The sequence below is a fragment of the Nematolebias whitei genome, chromosome 3, assembly GCF_014905685.2.
Source record: "Nematolebias whitei isolate Nwh7 chromosome 3, NemWhi1, whole genome shotgun sequence".
Taxonomy (NCBI): Eukaryota; Metazoa; Chordata; class Actinopteri; order Cyprinodontiformes; family Rivulidae; genus Nematolebias; species Nematolebias whitei.
The window spans coordinates 41,637,291-41,642,463 of record NC_056500.1 but is presented as its reverse complement, the minus strand read 5'-3'; the positions used below and the strand labels follow the sequence as shown (position 1 = coordinate 41,642,463).

The 5,173-nt window shown below is 40.7% G+C and overlaps 1 protein-coding gene across 2 annotated transcripts in view; it reads right to left on the bottom strand.

The window, feature by feature from the left end:
- Positions 1-5,173, bottom strand: part of LOC119430789 (RNA binding protein fox-1 homolog 2) — a 128,251-nt gene that overhangs the window by 64,302 nt on the left and 58,776 nt on the right. The gene's annotated exons all lie outside the window — the stretch shown is intronic.

Sequence of the window (5,173 nt, the reverse complement as noted above, 5' to 3'; positions counted from 1 at the left end):
TTACAGTATCTGCTAGTTTTGAGCTGAGAACATGTGCCATTTGATTTTTTAAAAGCAAATAGAACATTTGAAATTGTTTACTATTGGAAGGTTTTGCTGTTTTACAGTTTAGATGTGCTATACTGAAGTGAAGCCGTGGTGTCGCACCAGTCTGAAGATGCGATCCACTAGATCTCAGGGTATTAGATTGTGGAATGATCTGGAGGTTGATATTAAAAAAGCCAAAACTATGTACATATTCAAGAGGATGATAAAAATTTGTTTTAAAAAAAAATATTAAGTATAATGTGAGTTCATAAAAATTGCTTACAGTTGATCTTATATTTTAGCTAAGTTTTTTTTTATTATTTTTTATCTTTTTATTTTTTTATTAATTCATCTTGCTTTTGTATAGTAATTTTGTTTGGAATATATTTTGGGGACAAGGGGCAGATATTATAAGAATTCATTCTTCTTCTGCTGCCTTTCATTTTATTTCGGTGATTGTATATCTTTTTTCTTTTCTTTAAATTGTATTATATTTGTTGTTTGGATGAAATGAAATGAATAAATAAAACATACATACATATACTCGAGTTATTTTTATCTGAAAGCAAGGACTTTAACCATTTCACTCCCATGTCTTAGAAATGTGTGTGCACGTGTAGCAGTGCTGCAGGTAGTGAGTGCGTGAGTGAAGGCTGCACACCTGTATGACGTAATAAGAGACTGGTTCGGGGTTTCCTGAATCCCAGGTGAGCGTGATGCTGGTCGCAGTTCTCTCTGTCACCACAGGGACGCCAGGGGCCTTTGGCAAGGCTGGGGTGGGGGGGGGGGGGGAGAGAGAGAGAAACTAAAATGAAACTTATCCATCTTTCACTTAAAATCTAAGAAAATAACCCACACATTATGGAACTCATCCTATTATTACAATTCTTTACAGAACTTTATTGATTTTCAGTTTTTGCTGGAAACAATCAAGCGATAATCCGCTCAATGTCAGTGATAAGGTTATAATCTCTGCACAATAATTAAAAGTTCTGCAAGATAATTACGAACAACATTAGTCTGACTGCTGGATTAAACCAAAACGGTCTGTTTAGGAACTTATCTCTTCTGTCACCTACTGTTTTAATTTCCACAATTTGAATATAAATTATGACCAAATCAAAATACCAACCAACAAGATTTAACTAGTTTAAATGTGTTTAAACATTTTAATAACGGAGCAAAAAATTGTCAAGACATCAGATTTCTTAAAAGAAAAAATAGTTTTATGTTTAATATTTGCTGCCAAAAGGCGAAAGGTGCATGTGTTTGCCTGTCTTCAAGCAAGACATCCCATGCAGCTCTGGATGGATTTAAATAAACTTTCAGAAGTAAGTAATGGATATACATCTGAAAAACTATCAGAGTCAACCCAACTGGCCACCACAGCTGATCCACCTTTGTCAACATAAAAACGATGATAGTTTAGTAACATTTACAGGCACTGAGCTAACATTTGATGTGGTAGTAGCTGAGAGTCTCCATGTTTACATCTTCTACCACTTATCTAATATTTGAGTCTCCTCAGCAACACTCTCCATCTCGTCCTGGGGGACACCGAGGCGTTCCCAGGCCAGAGAAGATAAACAATCCCTCAAAGGACTTCTGGATCTTCCCCAGAGGGCCTCCTACCAGTGGGAGGTGCCTGCAAAACCTCCAGAGGCAGGAGGCATCCTAATCAGATTCTCAGACCACCTAGACTGACCACTTTCAGTGTGAAGAAGATTCAGCTCTACTCCGAGCTCCCCCCTGGATGACGGAGCCCCACACCCTAACTCTAAGGCTGAGCCCGGTCACCGTATGAAGGAAGCTCATTTCAGCCACTTATATCCAGGATCTCATTCAGTCATGATCCAAATGTCATGACCATAGGTGAGGGCTGGGATGTAGATAGACCAGTAAATCTGGAGCTTCGCCTTTTGACTCAACTCTTTCTTCATCACTGTCGACTGAAGCAACACTCTCATTACTGAGGATGAGACCCCAATCCATCAGTCCATCTCCCGCTCCATTATACATCAGTCATGAACAGCAAATTCTTGAAGTAGTAACAGATCACTCAAATTCTTGTGATACCACAAAGAATTCAACATAAGGTTATTTTCAAGGCTTGACCAAGACAGCTATAACCCTGTCATTTTCCTAAATTGGATGATCTTACTTTAAAACTTTGCAGAAAAGGCAGAGGGCAATATGCAGTCCTGCAAAGATCGTTGGTCTCTCATCATCTTCTTCTTCTTCTTTCGTCTTTTCCCTCTTCAGGGGTCTCCACAGTGAGTCATCCTCCTCCATCTCTGTCCTCTGCATCCTCTGTCCTCACTCCAACTACCACCACGTCCTCTCTGACTGCATCCATATACTCTTTGACTTTTTCCTGACAGATGCATTTCTAACATCCTTCTACCAGTATACCCACTGTCCCTCCTCTGGACATGTCCAAACCATCTCAGTCTGGCCTCTATAACTTTATCTCCCAGTTGTTCAACCTGTGCTGTACCTCTGATGATATCATTCCTAATCTTAGCCATTCTTGTAACCCCTGAACTTCAACATCTTCATTTCTGCCACTTCCAGTTCTTTCTCCCGTCTTTTTGTCCATGTCTCTGTCTCCAGACCATACAACATAGCTGGTCTCACCACTGTCTTGTAAACTTTTCTTTGACCTGCTGAGACCCTTATATCACAAATCACTCCCGAAACTTTTCTTCATCCACTCCATCCTGCCTGGACTCTCTTAATTTAGGTTAAAGAAACATAAAACTTATCCCGGTATTTTGGTGTTTGACTTGTCCTATTACAGATATATACCAACACAGCATCTAGTGCTCCACTACTCCAGAAAAACAGTCTTGTTCTATCCTTTCATACAGTTGTCCTAAAGTTAATTTGGTTCAAGTAGTCCTGATATGTGGAACCCACCTTTGACTGAAATCTGTGCCACAGCCTCGATCACCCCGAGCGTCGACATGGCCACGCAGGTGTAATTGTTGGACTGGCGGACATCAGTCAGCTCCAGAACGTTGCGACCAATTGGCATATCGTCCTCGGGCGTCAGGTCTTCGGCTCCCAGCATCCACTTGACGTATGGCATGGGCGAGCCCACTGCCACGCAGGTGATGTTGACGTTCCCCCCTGGCATGATTTCACTGTCAGCTGGGGGGATGGAGAAGCGAGGGGGGACACGACGCACTGGAGCAGATCGCAACGTGGGCAAGAGGAGAGGCATAATTAGAATTTCAGAAAATGTGCAAAACAATTAAAGTTGTGAGAGGAAGCTTTACAGAATGTAGATTAGCCTGTGTGCATACTGACTGTACATTAATACTTAGGAGAATGAAACTTCCAAATGTTTTATTGATGCCTTTTGAAAGTATGCAACAGTAAATATACCATGAATAAATGTACATAAGAAAGATACAGCAAAAACACATGCACACAGGGAAAAAAGTGCATACTATATACAACAATTTAAAGTCAGGTCATCTGGACAGAAACTGTCCAGGTGACCTGACTTTAAATTGTTGGATTGTATACCTGGATTATTGAACATAAACTTTTTTGCATACTATATACTTTATAAATAAAGTAGGTACATACAAAGCGTTATAACAATAAATACTTCATAGACAAATGACAGAAATGCAAATGGATGTTTAAAATAAAGTTAGGGGGAGTCTCAAAACACCACACGTTTGTTTCTGTACCAACCTTCTCGCAGCTCTGCAGTGGGACGCAGGACAAAGCACAGCAGGGAGGCAGAAAAAGACGGAGAACGGGAAATATCAAAAAGACGTGGAGAGAAAACAAGTTAGACAAAAGAGGTGAGAGACTGAGCGGGAGCCAGACAAGTTCAGGGAAGACAGAGAAAGAGAGCAACGCGGAGAGAAAGGCGAGAACATAAACACGGGCCATGGTTGATATTGGTAAAAATCCTTCTAGTTTAAGGCGGACTCCGTTCCCAGCTGTCTCCACAGACTGCCTGTCAAATCCTCACTGAGCAGCGCAGCAAGATTTTACTGGCCTTGCAAGCACTGTTAGACACACATGACTGAAGCTGTGCTGCTGGCTTCGTCAGTTCTTTTGTTTTATATATCCAGAGTGTCTGACAATGCTGCATGTGTGCAGCCAATTGTGTTTTTGCTCTTTGCGTACGCTCAAGGGAAATGTTAGCGATGGAGAAACCCGCTATTCTGTTTGAACCCCCTGCTTTTAAGGCAGGGTTGGGAGAAAGACAAAAGAGCAAAAAGCCCCTGGGAATAAAATGTGTTCACGATTCAAACATTTCGTGGGTACGAGCGTGCATGGAGACAGTGCCTGGAGAAGTAAGATGCCTGTCAGATTTGGGAGGGAACACAAGTTGCCACTGGACAATGATTTGGATCTTCTTGGAGGTCTGAAGGCCAAAAAGGCAGAGCACTGAGATTAATGGCTGGAGAGAAAAAGGAGCTCTGTTTGCATTTTTCAAGTATCATGTTTTATGAGTTTAAAGCTAAACAAGATAAAGTACCACAAACTTAATGAAGCATTCAAGTGGCTTCAGACACATTTTTTAATATGAATGAAATTATGCCAAAATTGCTCTTTAAAAATTACCCTTTGAGCCACTGAATACTGTACTTCACAATTAAGATATGAATACAGTAGTCCCTCACTACTTCGCGGTTCGTTTATCGCGGTTCATTTATCGCAGACTATCGCGGTTTTTCAAAATAAGACTGGACATGACACACACTGATTGATGGATGCATGCTCGGCATGGAATATTTAGTTAAAATAAATTATTTTAAATTACTTAGCACCTGCGGCACCTTTGTGCAGCCCAGAGCTGCAGAAAAAAGCTTCTTCCTGCACCTCTGTGCAGCCCAGAGCTGCAGGATAAACTTCCTGCTGAAGCTGATCAGCTGTTCAGCATGCAGAAATGGGCGTGGCCAAGAGCGCTTGCAGGTGGCAAGGAGAAGACGAAGCAGGATGAAATCATGACATGCTGTGCTCTTTTAGAGCATTTAGAGTTTAGAAACATTGTTTAGAATATTGCAATAGCGTGGGAAGGGTTTAAACGCTTTTATAAATATATATATATATATATATATATATACATATATATATATATATATATATATATACACACATATATATATATATATAT